We start from the raw sequence: 17,582 nt of genomic DNA, 5'->3' as shown, positions 1-17,582 counted from the left end.
AATCGTAATTATTTAGTCTCAAGACATACCCAGAATACACTGCACTAAAATTTTGTATTCCCTTAGAAAGAATTCTATTTATTTAATCCTCACTCTGTTTAAGATGCTTTCAAGTTACTTTATTGCCAGACTACTTGTGAAGCTGATAATCTCGTATTCCTTTTGCTGTTGTTGAGGGGATAGAGAATTCATTTTAGGCCTAGTCATTTTCCAGAAGGCCCTGAGGGACTAGAGTTGTTTCAAAAGTGTGGAGTGTATAGGGAGATTCAGAAAGTACAGGGAAGAGTTTCCCAGACTGAATCATCCTGAGACCAACCACTTCCATTCTCCCCCACCCGCCAGTAGTCATCTCTGTCCCGGCCACTTTTCCCTGTTCAGATTATCTTAGGGATGAAAGCCCCCACGTTGGGGAATAGTTTCACCAGTATCATATTTCCCCTCCCCTACTTGAACAAGTTCAGGTGGGGAGGCCAACAGGCCCTCATCCTGAGCCCTGACCTCACTCCTGGGGCATGGCATCCCAAAATCGAAGGGTGGGGAGGATGGTGCTCCCATCTCATTTTTTTTAATAAAACACCAATACTGCACAAAGTAAGTACTAAATACCACTATTGTCTCCTCAAGAACTGGAGTCCAAGGCCAGGCCCTCACCCCGGGGTCAGGAGCCCCTGGGTGAGGCTAGTCCACTTCTGCCTCCATCTTTACACTCCACACCAATCCAGACACGTTCCTTCTTTGAGATTAAACCACATCTTTCTCTCTGGCTTAAGGATGTTCTGTCCCTATAAGGTGCTGTGTGTATTTCTCCTAACGTCCACGTGTCCAGAATTGACAAGATAGCTGACCAGGACAGCTTTTACCTTGTATTTCTGCACTGGTGCCTCTTGAGATCCTGTCTTCAGCCTCCATGTTTTCAGAATCATAGCATGTGAGTGCTAGCCTCTGAGAGGCACGTGAAGGACTTTTCTAGGGGGACTCACATCCCTCTCCATCTCCTTCCCCCATTCCTGCAGTGGCCTCCTGATGAGATGCACCAGAAGAGATGCTCCAGGAGATAAGAACCTGGCCAGTCATGTTCCCTCCCGTATCCATAGCCTTACAACAATGCCTGGCCAACAAGAGATGCTCAGCAAGTAGTACTGAGTGGTAAGTGAATGAATGAATGCATGAATGAATGAGACACTAGTGTTGCCTTCCAAGTCACACTTCATTATTTCTTGCTATTTAAAAACCAAAAAATGAGCCTCTTTTTTGACACATTTAATTTAGCCCTATTGGAGCATACTTGTGAAATGGAGGGTAAAAAGAAAAGCAATTAAGGAGAAGATGCCTTCCTCCCAGATAACCCTTGGTTGGGAGGCTTGGGCTTCTCTGTAATCTTCATCTAAACATCCAACACTCTATTGTCATTGGTTTCTCCTATTTTCAGATTAAAGACCTGTCTAGCCCTTTGCTATTGAAATAGAGCTCCTCATTTTCCATATGAACTATTATTAAGAATTTCTATTCTTCCCACCACCACTCCTGGGCATTTTTCATCTGGGATAGAGCCTTTTGGGCTCAGACCTTGCTGAAAAAATATTTCCAGGGCCTGCAGCCAAAGGAGATCAGCTAAAAATCTTTATATGCGTCTTGTATTGATACACAACAGAGCAGGACCTAAGCCCCAGGAAATTGCACTGCTTCCCCACCCCACTTTCTCACCAAGTTAACCCCACTAGAAAAGGGATTCTTAACTAAAGCCCATGGGGACCTTACTCCCCCAGGATTAAGAATGCCTATGAACTTGAATGGGGAAAAAATTGTATTCAAGACCCTCTAAAACAGCATTTCCTTTTATTATGAATGTAGGCAACAGAACAGCTGTATTTTTGTCACAAATATTTACATATCACATTACATTTGCTGCAGATACAGTTAATTCAATTCTCATTATTCATAGGAGTTACGTTCCATTAAGTCATCTTGAACACTGAGTTAGCAAATACTGAACCACTGCTCCTAGGGGACATGCAGGGTTATGTTCCTGCGAGCCTCTGGTCATAACACTATCATTCAAGCAATCAATACATGACCTTGTTTCATGTGTGGTTTTTGTTTAAAGACACCTATTTAATTTATAGTTGATTAATTAACTTTGAATTCATAGCCAACAGCACTTTAACTACCATCCGAATGAAGATTATCTACACATCTATTTTCTCTATAAGGCACATCATAGCCTTCTTGCACTTAGGAACCCCAGATGATTCTTCAGCACTGCACTTGCATTTTAAATAATGAAATCACCAACAAAAAGCATAAAACTGCCCAAAACATGACAATAAATATACCATGAAAAGGATACTTATTTACAGTGTAAAAGCTGAAATAAGAAGACAGAGCACTGCCTTATTCAGCCTCAACTGGGAACCTACAAATCAGGGGCCTGAAATTTTCCCTATTCAAATTACTGCAAAAGTGCCATGGGTACTTATTTGGGGGTTACAAATAAATTTTAGCAGGTAGGCAAATTCACAAATACAGAATCCTGAATAATGAGGATTGACCATTTTTTTTAAAGATTTTATTTACTTATTTGAGAGAGAGAGAGAGAGAGCCCAAGTAGGGGGAGGGGCAGGAGAGAGGGAGAAGCAGACTCCCCATTGATCAGGGACCCTGATGCGGGACTCGATCCCAGGATCCTGGGATCATGACCTGAGCAGAAGGCAGCTGCTTAACTGACTGAGCCACCCAGGTGCCCTGAGGATTGACCATTTCTTTAAATATCATTTTGGCCATAAATATTTTGAAACAACTATAGTTATTAGACCCATTATAAAAGAAGCACACACACACACACACACACAAAACATAAAGAAGCACATGTGTTAACATATGCCCATTTTTGATATTTCAAAGTATTTTTAGTAGCATGATATTTGGTTTCCTTTGTAATCCCATGTGTTTTATTTTTTGGATTTAAAAATGTTGTTCTGAGGGGCGCCTGGGTGGCTCAGTTGGTTAAGTAGCTGCCTTCGGCTCAGGTCATGATCCCGGGGTCCTGGGATCGAGCCCCACATCTGGCTCCCTGCTCAGCGGAGAGCCTGCTTCTCCCTCTCCCTCTGCCTGCCACTCTGCCTACTTGTGCTCTCTCTCTCTCTCTCTCAAATAAATAAATAAAATCTTTAAAAAAAAAAAATGTTATTCTGAAAAAGGATTCCCCAGGCTTCCCCAACCTGCCAAAGGGATTCATGACACAAAAGGTTGTATGCTTTGGGGTGTGGTGCTTTGCAAAGGAAGAACCCCACAGTCCAAAAAATCTGGAAGCACAGCATAATTTCTCTGCTTCCTGAAAAGTCACAGGGTGGAAGTTCTACAGTGAAGAAGTCTGTTCAGCTCCTCATTTACCCCACAATTTTGACCTAAAGCCTTTTCCCTGTACGATAGCTATTAACACCCTGTAGATACCGTGCTCTCTGGAACCACCTTGGGAGATCCTGCCTAGCGGAATTAGCGTCTGTCCAACGTACTCACTGGCGTGTAAGAGAGCAATTTCCCAGGTATATCTAGACTCGAATCCCTACTCCTCAGTGTCTCTGTGAGGCAGAATGTCTTTGGAATCCTTCTCATTGCAACAACAGCTTTCCTGGTCAAACTTAAAATGACAAAAGCAGCACCTCTCCCGGGCCCTGAGACCCAGGGCACATTCACTGTGCTTTATGGATTTCCTGATGAATGGATGCATCAATATACTATTAACATGTCAGTTTCTCATTAAATCTGAGTACAGAATCTGTGTTTGCCCGGCAGGATGAACTCCTTTAATCTGATCTGGCAGAGGTCCTAGCATAAATATTCATACAAGCTAGGTCTCTTTTAATCTGGTCCTTTGCTTGGGGTAAAGGAGGTGGGGAGAGGTTGCTTTCAAAGGCTGTGTCTGGGTCACTTCTTAAAACTACAGTATCAAAAAATAATGGCTTCATCATCAAGAATCTGTCGTTAAGAAGGATTACACTTCTGAAGCTCTTGGATGGATAGAAATGCAGAGGGGAAATAAAGAGCACACAATGAGGCTGGCTAAGGATTTCTTTGGGCATTGGGCTCCTGGCTGGCTGCTTTGTTTATAATTAAATACACGGAGCATTTACAGGAACCCTTTTCAGCCTCAGAGCGCTACAAATGTAACTCATGGGTTCACAGTAAGCTGCAGCAGAAGGACCGGCGGGACGGGTGCACCCAGGGCTTCTGTGGCAGGCAAGGCTTAAGGCAGCTTCAGACCCCAGAGACGTTCATTCTCACCTGAGGATTCTGTCCTCAGAGATGCACACTTTGCACAGGCTCAGAAAAAAAACCCAGGTGTTAATATTTTTACAGTGACCTCCACACTGCAGTTCTGCAAATATCAGCCAGAGCATGGATGTTGAGTGAAGCTGCTGGGGAAGCAGAGAGCTTTTGAGGGCTAATAAGTGAGACTCCAGGCTCATACAACTCCTGTGGCAAGAACAAAATTCTGTCCTGCTGCCTTTGGGCGCTGAGGGACACATCAAAACACGAGTGGGGACTTCATGAGGCAATAAGCTTTGTGGGCACTCATCTGGGTTTGAACGTTGTTGAAGCCCCCGGTGTCTCAGTCACTTTTTCCTCGAAATGGGAACAATAATACGTTCTTCCCAGCACAGGCCTCGCCCCCTCACAGCTCCATGTCCTTCCACAGGCCGTCTCCTCAGCCTGCACACCCTTCTCTGATTGGAACACTCTTATTCATGCTTCAAGACCCAGCTCACTCCACTGTTGTCACAGATGAGCACATACAGACACACAGTCTGCTGGAGGGCATAAGAATCTCTAGGATTAGGTTCAGCTGCTTATGAGTGAAGAAAGTGCCTTAAAAAGAGAGAAAATTATTTCTCACATAAAAGACATCCAGTAGTCGGTGGTGCAGGCCTAGCAAAAGACAGGTAAGACCTCTACACCAAAAACAATATTTTGCTGAAAAAAATTTTAAGAGATCTAAATAAATGGAAATATATACCTTATTCATAAATTGGAAAACTCCATATTATTGGGGAGCCTGGGTAGCTTAGTCATTTAAGCGTCTGTCTCTTGATTTCAGCTCAGATCGTGATCTTGAGGTTGTGGGATCGAGCCCCACTTCGGGCTCCGCACTCAGTGGGGAGTCTGCTAGAAATTCTCTCTCCCTCTCCCTCTGCCCCTCCCCACCCTTGCTTGCACTCGCTCTCTCAAAAAAAAAGAGAAAAAATATTATTAACTTGTCAATTCTACTAAAATTGATCTATAGGTTCAACATAATCCTAAACATAATCCCAGAGATATTTTTGGAAAAATTTGAAGCTGATTCTAAAATTTATAGAGAGATACAAAGAACTTAGGTAGCCAAAACAATTTTGGAAAGAAAAGTAAAAAAAACAATGAAAGTGTTTCACTCCCTGACTTAAAACTTACTATAAAACTACAATAATCACGGCAGTGTGTTACTGACATCAAGACAGGCAAATAACTCAGTGGAACAGAACATAGTACCTGAAAACAAGCCTCAATATGTATAGTCATTTGATTTCTTCACAAAGTTGCCAAAGCAACGCAAGGGAGAATGAAAGTCTTTAATAAATAATAATGGAACATGATATTTTTTAACAACCTTCCACCTCAATAGCATACCATATATATGAATTAATTTGAGATGGATCATAGACCTTAATGTAAAAGCTAAAACTAAAAAGCTTCTAGAAGAAAATATTAAAAAAATACCTTCACAGTTTGGGGATAGGTAAGGGTTTGGTAGCCAAGACCCAGAAACAACTACCAAAAATAAAACTTAAAAAACTGATAAACTTTAGACAGAATTAACGTTGTTCTGTTAAATTACACAAAGTTTAAAACTCCTGCTCATCCAAAGGCACCAGAGATAGGGAGAAAATATTCACAAAATGTGTATCTGATGGATGACGCCAGAATATTTAAAGAACTCCTATGATTCAACTAAAATAATAAAAAGACAACCTATTTTTTTGTTGAGCAAAAGATTTGAAAATATGCTTCACAAAGGAAGGCATATGAAGAGCCAAGTATGTGAAAAAGTGTTCAACATCCTTAGTCATCAGGGAAATGCAAATTGAAACCACAATAAAATACTACCTCGCATCCACCAGGATAGCTAAGAAATGAAAAGATTTGACGGCAGCAAGTATTAGAAAGGATGTGTAGCAACTGAAACTCTCGTATGGAAGCACTTTTGAAAAAAGTATTTTATAAAACACTAATTCAAAAAGATTTATGCACCCCTATGTTTGTTACAGCATTGTTTATAATAACCAAATTATGGAAGCAGCCCAAGTATCCATCTATATGCACACAACGGAATATTACTCAACTCTAAAAAAGAATGACATCTTGCCATTTGCAACAACATGGATGAATCTAGAGAATCTAATGCTAAGTAATTAAAGTCAGTCAAAGAAAGACAAATAACATATGATATCATTCATATGTGGACTCTAAGAAACAAAATAAATGAACAAAGGAAAAAAGAAAGACAACCCAGAAAAACAGGCTCTTATCTATAGAGAACAAACAGATGGCTACCAGAGGGGAGACGGGTGGGGGGTGGGTGAAATAGGCAAAAGGGATCAAGAGTACAGTTATCCTGATGAGTACTGAGTAATGTAGAGAATTGTTAAATCCCTGTATCGTACACCTGAAACCAATATAACACTACATGTTAACTATACTGGAATTAAAATTTAAAAAAGAAAAAAAGTTTCTTATAAAACTAATTATAAGTCTACCCTATGACCCAGCAAGTTTATTCCTAATTATTTACGAGCATATGTCCACAAAAAGACTTGTATGAGAATGTTCATAGCAGCTCTATTCATAATTGCTAAAATCTGGAAACTGTCCCGATGTCCATCAATAGGAAAATGGAATAAACACATGAAATACCACTCATTGAACTAGAAGAAACTACTAACACAAACAGGAAGAATGAGTCTTACAATTATTATGCTGAATAAAAGAAGCCTTACACAAGGGGCATACACCTTATCATTTGTAGGTATGTGTATACATATGAAATTCTAGACCAGGCAAAACTAACCTATGATGAAAAAAATTAGAAAAGCATTTGAAGTGAGAGAACTGAGGAAGAACATTAAAGAACTTTCAGGAAGGATAGTTCTATCTTTTCTTTTTTAAATTTTATTTATTTACTTGGGAGAGAGAGAATGAGAGAGAGAGCATGGGGGGGAGGGTCAGAGGGAGAAGCAGACTCCCCGATGAACAGGGAGCCTGATGCTGGACTCAATCGCAGGACTCCAGGATCATGGCTTGAGCCAAAGGCAGTCGCTTAACCGACTGAGCCATCCAGGTGCCCAAGGATAGTTCTATCTTCATAAAGGTTTCTATTACACAGATGCATGCACTTAGCAAAATGAAACACTTCCGACTTGCACACTTTATTGTATGAAATTTTATGGACAGTTGGGAAGCAAGGTGTGCAAATGCATGACTGCCTGTATCTGCTATCTTCCTCTGTAAAAATAAGTCAAGGGGTTTTTTTTAAGTACATTAAGCATGACATATAGATATATGTACATCTATATAGATGAATCATTTTTCTAACAGATATTGAAAGTCTATAAAAGGTCACTGGAAGAATCCATTAAAATGCTCCACAGTTTATTGTGACTTGTAATATTTTTACAAGAATATAAAAAGAGTTTTCTGCCCATGCAATTGCTAAGCTATTGGTTTCATTACAAGAAAGAAACATCAGGGGGGAAGAAAAGACTGTAAGCCTCTAAACTTTAGAATATAAATAGGATTATAATTTGGAAGAGAGGAAGACATAAAGGAAGAGAGAAAGAGGATAATTACAATGCAAAAAAAGGAACATGGCTCATGAATTACTTTGAAAGCACAATTTTAAAATATGATTATCTTAATTCATTCCCATCATGAGAAAATGTACAGAAAAAAAGCCAAGGGTTCCTCCCTGCTGACAACTTTATTGAGCCAAGTGACTTCTGATAGACCGATTCAAAGAAGCAGAATCCCTTTATGGGAGGCCAGGCTGGTGCAAAATCTGCAAAAGGAGGCCAAAGACCTTAATTAGATGTTGGATCACAGTGCCGATGACATCAGGGTTGATCAGCTGCGCGGACCAAGTACACAACAGGAGTCTCTAACCACTGGAAAAGCTCACATTTGGAGCATTGACGGTTTGCTCTTCAGCACTGCAGCCCTGCTCTCTCCCTGTGCAGACGCCAGACAGAGGCTTTACCTCTATCCATTACTGTGGAATAGTTCTCTATGCCATCTTATTCTTTCTCATGGGCCACCAGGGAAATAGACAATAGTGCAGAATATGGGTGAAAAGCCAAAAGTTGGCAAGGAAGTTAAAGCGTTTTTATTATTTGGGAATATTTAGTATTTTGATTAAACATAGGAAGCAATGTAATATTTTGCCTTTTAGAATCAGGCCTAAGTTTGAATGTTGGCTCTGCTCTTACAATTATTATGCTGAATAAAAGAAGCAAGTGTGACCTTGGGAAACTTACTTAACCACTCTGACACTCCCACTCCCTCTATTCTTATATCCTTATATTTAACATAGGCCATCTGTGAGCATTAAATGAAATAGCACATGGAAAGCACTTAATTACAGCTCCATGATAATTTATCTGCACTCCCCAAATCCAAAAACTACAAACCAAAGGTTTGTTTCCTAATTCATTTGGAGGCCAAATCTGACCTGTACCCTGACAAGAGGCCAGTTAGTCTTTATTTATCCCGCTTAATGTGAATATTCATGTTTCTCTGAAGAAATACTAATGTTTTGATTATAGGGAGTTGCCTTAGATCCTTCTCGGGCATTGCATAATACATGGTATATACACCATACAAACTATAAATTCAAAACACTCTGAATTCCCAAGCACATCTGGCCCCAAGAATTTCAGATAAGGGATAGTGAACCCGTATGACAGCCTTATTTTATTGTTACTTTATAAATTTCCTATTCCCACTTCATGGCATGTTAAGACCTCCTACTAAAAGTTGTTCAGAAGGCCCACTCTCTAATGCACGTCCAGCTCATCAGGGTACTTCCTTGAGTTGGGCTGTTGGCACCAATTATGGACTCAGTAGGTATGGATTCTGTTTATCTCAAAACAGTCTTTGTGAGTTGATTATGGTTGCTTTTGAGTAGAAATATCAGTGAGTTTGGGGTCATCTTCCAAAAGAGAATCACAGTTTCTGAGCAAAGCAGCCTGCCACCTTCAAACAGCCCTCGAGTCTCCCGGACACAGGGCGGACATGTTACAACCACTCTTGTTCAGAAGACACCATTGAACAAATGAGTGGAGTCAAAGAAGGGGAAACAAAGGGATGACCATGCTCTTGGCTCAGTTCCATCATGAAGAGCGAGAAGACAGACAGGTGACTTCCATTTTGCCTCCCAGCTTAGGTGCAAACAGCTTGACTAGAGGAAGCCCCTGCTGAGCCAGGACGTGCGTTAAAGAGGACAGCTTCTGAACAAATTTTAATATTAAATGGCTGGCCTACAATGCAGCAGATGGCAAGCAAATGGAAATTTCGAAAGATCTCGCTTGTAAAAACTGGTTTGGGGAAGTTGTATAAATTAAATATAAAGTGTGAGTGCATTTATAGGAAATAAGTAGCCCTGCATTCATTTCAGGCTGTCTGATTTCTTTGGCATGAGTGGTTCTGAAAGACATTATACGTGTATACTCACTTTTAACTACATGTAAAGTTGAATTAATAATAAAAACCTTAATTTGGTGAAGAGCATAAGTAACCAGTCTTTTCCGTGTCTGTCCAATGCTGCCCGAGAGGATCCCCAAGTGGCTTGGCCAAATCTACCGGAGACGTATTGGCACCATCCTCTGGTAGAACTGAGAACTGCAAGTGCACTTGAACAACCTTCAGCTGTTCCAAACTCAGACCTGAAACCAGAGACGTTATTGATCCCCCAGCCAGTGTTGCTCCTTCAAGTGCTGCCCTCGTTCCAGAATGTCTATAATCACACTAGTGGACTGAGACATCCGTCAAGTTTATGCTAGAAGAAAACTCACATGAAAAAAGTTTCGTAAGGAACTAGTTTATGGGACGCCTGGGTAGCTCAGGTTAAGCGTCTGCCTTTGGCTCAGGTCATGATCCCAGGGTCCTGGGATCGAGCCACATGTGGGGCCCCCTGCTCAGTGGGGAGTCTGCTTCTCCCTCTGCCTGCCCCTCCCCCCTGCTTGTGCTCTCTCTTTCTCTCTCTCTGTCAAATAAATAAAATCTTTTAAAAAAGAACTAATAGATAAGAATTAAAACCCACATATATATACTCCCTGGTCCCAACATTCAATACTTATAATCCTTTCACTCTGCCTCAAAAAGCTTTAAATAGCATTTAATATATTAGCTAAATAATAAAGACACAAATATTTTGAGTCATCATTTTTAGCAAGAAAATGTTGCCTTTGGGTTCGATGTGAGAATTCGGGAGATCAGAAAAGCTGTGGCAACCATGGAAATAATACAAGACCACTCAGATGAGAAGAGGCAAAGGGGCCTTACTTGGGGATTGCTACAGCAAGGGGCCAGCGACCATCACGTGTGTTGGCGGAGGAATGGGACAGCCGTACGGTGGGGAAAAGGGAGGGCTTAGGCGTGCCCTGGTTGGAGGCTGTAGGCAGGCCGACTAGGATAGCACCCCATGTAATTGGCTGGGGGTGCATATTGCGTTTTCTCAGGTTGGTCCTAAATTGGAATTGGGGACAAGAATTAGGGAAGCTGTCAGTGATTAATCAAGGCCTGATCATCTGGGGCCAGTTGTTACCGAGGTTATTGTTTGTCTTTCTGGACCAGGTACGAGAGATGGTGGCCTGATTTTCTCCAAGTTTGACTTGTAGACAGCAAGCTGGCTTCCTGGGCTGGTTTCTGTGGGTACCAAGTGGGTTTGCACAGCTCACTGCTACGGATGGTGGGTCAGAGTTCTACACTGTAGAATAAATTCCCAGAAACGGACTTCCTGAGCCAAAGAAGACACATTTATAATTGTGACAGATACTGCAGGTCTGCCATCAGGGTTACACTGTTTTGTATTTTTACCAGCAATGCAGCTCTAAGCAGGGGCTAGGCCAAAGTACAGTGAAGACCTATATGCTAGTTACATAAAAGTATACGTAAAACTTATATATTAAGCTAACAAGCTGCTAAATAAAGTCTGTATGCCCTATTCTAATGCCATGATAAATATACCTTCCTGAGGACTCGAATGTCCAAATTTGAATGTACAAACCATGGATTCCTCAGAGTTCTACATCAAAATGTGGTGAGCAGTCTCTGGCCTGTGGCTGCCGCGTTCTCTCTCCACAGCTGTCTCGGTACCATACTCGGAGGACCTTGTACTCACACGTGTAGACTCCCCAGCTCGCACCGCCGAGCTCTTTCCACACCATCCTATACACAGCCACCCTCAGGATCAGGGAGGCACAGGCATCTAGTCGACCCAGGAGAGGATGACCCGGGGGGAAAGTCTTCCACAAGGGGTTCTGAAGATACGTTTGATTCTGAAGACATGTTTGCCAGGAGCGTGGCCTAGAAGGGGAGATGCAGGTTCTGGGTGGGCATGTCCCCTGGGCCTAGCAGAGGAGGTGCATGGTTGGAGGTGAGCCAAAGCAAGAAGGGACAAGTGTCAAGAGCTTGGAGCCCAAGGAAGGGGCCCTCTTGTCTGGGGGCCATTTTCTCGAGTCTTCCTAAAGAAACAAATCGCCTACAAGGCTCTTTCCCCACTTTCTAACCTCCCCTTATCTGCAAATTCTGGAGCAGGATTTTGAATATTCTCTTGGCTGGGAGACGTATCTGTTTTCTCCAAAGGCCTGCCTAAGAATAAAATAGAAATATTACAGACACCCCTTCAAGCAGTGTCCAAATTCAGATTCTTAATGCTCTTAGCCACAGTCACGAGCCCTTCTTTATATAAATTCACAGCAAAAGTGAAGTGAATGTCCCAGTTCCAAACGGTCTGTCCCCACTGGTAAGCCAGTTATCTGGATTTTTAGTTCCAGGGATAGGATAATTTTGTGTGTTTGTATTGGCCATCAGGATTTCATTATGCCTTAAGACAGATGTGGGTTATATAGATTAAAGGAGGAGGGAAGGAAGGAGGCAGGAAGGAAGGAAGGGGGGAGGGAGGGAAAGGGAGGGAAGGAGAAAATGAGGAATGAAGGAAATCCTTCCTGGGAGTCCTTTGTTATTTACCTTTTATAAATTAATTCACACTAGCCAGTAATTCTTTGTCAAGTTTGGCAATGACAGTATCTCCCAACCCTGTTACGTTATTCATTTGAAAACATGCCAAGAGCTACCTGGAGGTGACCTTCCTGTTTTCTTGTCAAACCTGTCATTTAACCCTTCAACTATTCTTGCTACTGCTGTAAGACAAACAGAATTCACGAGTTAGCTTTATGACGAGGCCTTAGAGCTTTTCCTAAAAGACTTCCAGCTGGTGAGCTCAAAACATTCCTTTTCTTAAAAACAGAATAGAAATTTATGCAATCTTATTGTGACAGAGGAAAAAATGTTAAAATGAAAATTCAGAAGGAATCTTTTTATCTAACACAATCAATTAATTGAAAAAGCCAATTAAAGTAGGAGTGCGTTGTCAAAGTTTGCACACACATTCCAAATACTCATTTTCATCCATCAAACATATTATAAGGACAAGGCCTTTTTTTTTTTTTTTGAGCAGAAGTCTGCAGAGTGAGTTATACAGCTTCTTTCTTACATAAACAACCAATGTGCTCTGTGCCAAAAAAAAAAAAACCCTCCAATTTAAAGATACTTGTGAAATAGTCTCAGAGCCAATGTCCTTCTAGATTTCTATTATTTGCCCCTGTTCTACTTAATATAACAGCAGTTTCTTTCTAGACCTTCTCATGGTTCTCATAGAGAAAAAAAAAATGTTCTTTTTACACTTTCAGTTTATCTAAGATTTAACTATATCATCTACAATAACATTTACAACTGATATCAGATTTGGGAAAAAACCACGATGACTCTTCTGCCATTTGCTTGTGGAAACAGAAATGCAAGCACACATTGGAGAGCAGCCTCCTGGCATCTGGGTGGTTGTTAGTCAATAGATTTTTACCAAGGGAATGAGCAAATTAATATAGTGAGATGGGTAAATGAGACTTACGGCCCATTTATGATGGATGCACACACACACACACACACACACACACACACACACACACTCCCTGGTTTTTCAGAAGTGTGGATCACGTGTGGTGATGAGCACTGGGTGTCATACACAGCTAATGAATTATCAAACACTACATCAAAAACTAATGATGTACTATATGCCGGCTAACTGAACATAATAATTAAAAAAAAGATCCTTAAGTTTTGATGGGAAATGGTGGTTTATGGAATACAAATGAAAGAAGCCAAGAGGGCTAGAGGGTTTTGCTGGGTAACAGATTAACCCAAACCAAGCAGTTTGAAACCACAACCATTTATTGTCTCACTCTTTCAGGGGATCTAGAGTCCAGGCTGGCTGAGCTGGCTTAGGGTCTCACAGGCTACATCAAGGGGCCAGCCAGGTTATGTTCCTTCCTGGAACTTGGGGGTCCTCCTCTAAGCTCACACGGGTGTTGGCAGAATTCACTTCCTTATGGTTATAAGATTGAGGCCCTTGGCTCCCAGAGGACTCGGCAGTTTCCTGCCATGTGGCCCCCTCTATAGGCAGTTCACTTGAGAGCAGCTTGCTTCTTAGAGACCAGTAGGAAGGTCTGTCCCTCCAATCTGCTACAACAGAGTCTTAGATAATGAAGCATAATCTTGGGAATGACCTTCCATCACCTTTGTCATATAACAGAACATAATTTAAGGGAGTAACATCCCATAAACTTTGCCATATCCTATTGGTTAGAAGCAAGTCACAGGTTCCTCCCCCCTCCCATTCACCCAGAGAGGAGATTATACACGTGTGTAACTCACTGGGGGTCACCATGGGATGCTTCTGCCACAGGAGAGGAGAAGGGTCAGAAGAGCCTGGGGACTGGTGGGACATGGGAGGCAGTGAGTTGGGAGAGAGACAGGGAATTTAGGCAGGGATTTGGGAGACACAAAGAAATTTATAGGGAACGTTTTGTCAGTTTGGCCTGATAATCCCCTCTATTCAGTCTCTGAGAATACTCAGTAAAAATCTACACTGTTCTTCAAAAATTTTGAGATCAGGTTTGGGTTCTTGGTTTTCTTCGTTTCTGTTTAGTTGGTTAAACGTTTAATTCTCAAACTGACAAAACCCTACTTCTCTTACAACTAGGAAACATAAGGCAAAGTTTTACTTAAATTTTTAAGGAGGAGATCGATAAATAAAAGAGCTGACAAGAAGAGCACTTGAAACTTGAAAGATGTAACAGTGGGAAAATGAATGCAGAAATGAGAAAGTCTAGTTAGATATAAAACTGAATAACTTTGTCCAGAACAGTAATACCATAATATTTGGGGTTGTCCTCCATCAGGTCAACACATACACACACACACACCTTATCAGCTTTCTCTAAGTTAACCTCTAACTTTATGGGGCTGTTAAAATGGATGGACCTTCATCAGTCGTGGCTAGTGGGCCAAAGCAAGTTACATTCCCCAAGAGATCTTACCAAAAAATAGCATGATATTGGTCCAGTTATATTTTGGTTAAATATTTTGCTACTTACAGCACAGATTAGAAGACTCTTAAAAATGCTTTTAAATTGAAGAATGCATTTATTTCAGTATTATTACCAGTTTATAGAAAATGAAACTAAGGTTAAATAAGTTGCCAAATTAGCAACATTGAGTCCAACTCTGTTCTCTCTTTCCACTGTTGCAGAAAAAAACTATTCAGGTAACTACTATTTGTCTAATATAGAAAGATAACTGCTTTTTGTCCTTAAAATTTCAATTAAGTAGAAATTCAATGAGTCGCTATGAGAACACAAGACTTTTGGAGTAGTAATCACATAGTGTTTCAAAAGGCATTTTTCTCACCAAATGTGAAAGCTTTTCACAGCTTTATCTTTACATAAAAAAAGCTGATGACAGATTTCCTGAAGGTTTTGAACTGGCATGTGTATTCCTTGTCAACAATAATAATTTATCACATATGGTATAAGAAAGGAAACTGTATAGTGTGTAAAGAGAATGCTATCAGTCCCTTAGCTTTCTCCTTATGTGTCTGTCAATTTCAACCAAAAGTCGTGTCTCAAAAACCATCTGAAATTATCTGAGACTTGGAAATAGACAGAAAAGATTACAGGGAGCCTGTGCGGTGTGCCATGCTGGGCTTAACTTCCTATTGAATGAGCCATTTCACTAATCTCTCGGGGCAGAGGTTAATTTGTAGATTTTTGTCTAGTGGAGATGTAAATAATTTATGTTTAGTAGAACAGATAACCCCAAGGGTTATAGTTTATTGCCCTGTTGGACATTAACCAGTTTTGTATCTAACCCAGCAACCTTACCCAAACACTGGGTCTAAATACCTTACTCCCTGAGTGCTCTTTAAACTGGTTTTTGTATGGTACCAGTTCCCTCATTAATTAGTGAGTTACAGAAAACCTTTGACACGTGCTTATTTTATAGTCATGAGAAAGTCATGGTTTTACTTCTTTGGAAAATATACTTTATCAGTCCCCATGTGGAAAGTGGGAGAAAATCAGTAGAATGACCACTGACTGGGGAACTGAAACACCTATATTCTATCACTTGCTAGCTATGTGATCTTCAGCAAACCACTTAAGCTCCTTGAGACAGCTTCTTCACCTGGTAAGTGGAAATAATAGGAGGGCGTTCTCGAGGTGCTGTTGAGAGTCACACCAAGTCTGGAACAGACTCGGCGAGGGAATCGCCTTGTCCCCAGGTGAGTTTACTGCCAGCTCTTCAGCTTTCGTAACAAAAGCTGCTGGATTCAGGGAAGGGGGGAATGGTAATAGGATTCCACAGAGGTGTTGAATTTGAAAACTGAAGCTGAGAACCGACCTTTCACCCGCAGAAATAAGCCCCACCCAAAAGAAGCAGGATGCACAGTAGCTCCGGGGAAGTAAACATGTGCAGCTTCATACTCCACATTTCTGTATAGGGGTTTGTGTGTGCGTGCTTGTCTTCTGGCTAAACAAGAGAATGGTAATCTTTGCATTGTTTTCTTTTAAGATTTTATTTAATTATTTAAGAGAGCACAAGCGGTGGAAGGTGGGGGAGAAGCAGAAGGAGAGGGAGAAGCAGACACCCTGCTGAGCAGGGAGTCCGCCCTGAGATCATGACCCAAGCCGGGGGCAGACACTTAACCAACTGAACCACCCAGGTGCCCCATAATCTTTGCATCTTAAGTAACTTGTACGGAAGCCTAGTGAAGTCAGAGCAAAAGACAAATCCAACAGGATTCGCCATGAATTCCCTACAATTTCTCCAGCCTGCCACGGTTCCATACTGTAACTAAAATGTTTGTCTTGTACTTTTCAGATCATACTTTACACTTAGTAAGATGATCTGAATTCTTTTTTTTTTTTTTTCCCACTTTCTCATCCAAATCTGTTAGCTAAACAACTACCATGAGACCTCTCTCAGCCAGATCCTGAGCTGGAGCCAGAAGCAGGCATGAAGAAGCCCAACATCTGGCCTTCAGGAACCTCCAGCCAGCGGTCAGGCACTGTTCAGTATTTTAGAACACAGATGTGGTGCTGCTAACACTTCTCTGCCTCCAAATTGGCACCGTTTCATAAAGAAGCTCAGAGCTATGAGGCGGGAAAGCCCAGAATAGGGTAACTGTGATACTGTCCCCTCCGACGGGGACAGAGACATTGATTCTCAGCCATAAGCACCACCTACCAGGAATCTGTCATCCGCTTTCTTTTGCAAATGGACTCCTAGGCTGTGAAAAGCCATCAGGTTTTATTTCAAAAGGCACTGGGCAACAGAATAGCGTGAGGGCTCTCGGGAGGGAGACGGTGGCCACAGTGACTCTTCCTCCATAACTTTTCTATGTTGAGGACCCATAGCTGGAGATACAAGGTAAAGAAAGCTCAATTGCCCCACAATTGGATGAAGCATGTTTCGGTATCCAGATGATTCTCTCATTCCTTCTTCTGCATGTGACTCTGAAGAGAAAAGAAATTTCAATTCTGAAACACAGACGTCTGTCTTTAACTACCTGAGGCGAAGGTAGAGGATTGGGTGTATCCTTGCAGAGCTAAGACCCTGTCGTAGTCAATAGCACATCGCCAGCCCAGGGCCCACATCTACCAGCTGTTCAGTAAGAGTTTGTTAAAGTGAATGAAGAAACAACTATCAAGTCTTTCCCCAGGGAGGTTGAGTCAGAGAATTATTTTAAGTAGGATAACCAACGACCCAGTTTTGCCCAGGACAAGATTCCCCAGGATGTTTAATGCTACAACAAGGGAAGTCCCAGGTAAACCGGGACAAATCAGTGATCCTACTTGAGGCTTTCCAGGAATATCCAGGAAGTCAACATTATGGCTCAGATGTTTTTGAACTGACTTGGTGGAATTTAGTTAAATTTGCAA

At 41.5% G+C, this 17,582-nt stretch overlaps 1 long non-coding RNA gene across 1 annotated transcript; it reads left to right on the top strand.

The window, feature by feature from the left end:
• Positions 1–1,154: 1,154 nt before the first annotated feature.
• Positions 1,155–11,254, top strand: LOC118541456 (uncharacterized). Its single transcript, XR_004920125.2, has 2 exons — positions 1,155–4,940; positions 9,858–11,254. It is a non-coding gene; the product is annotated as an uncharacterized LOC118541456 (long non-coding RNA).
• The last annotated feature ends 6,328 nt before the right edge of the window (positions 11,255–17,582 follow it).

Source organism: Halichoerus grypus, chromosome 12 (assembly GCF_964656455.1).
Source record: "Halichoerus grypus chromosome 12, mHalGry1.hap1.1, whole genome shotgun sequence".
Taxonomy (NCBI): domain Eukaryota; kingdom Metazoa; phylum Chordata; class Mammalia; order Carnivora; family Phocidae; genus Halichoerus; species Halichoerus grypus.
This window is presented reverse-complemented; position numbering and strand designations above follow the sequence as displayed.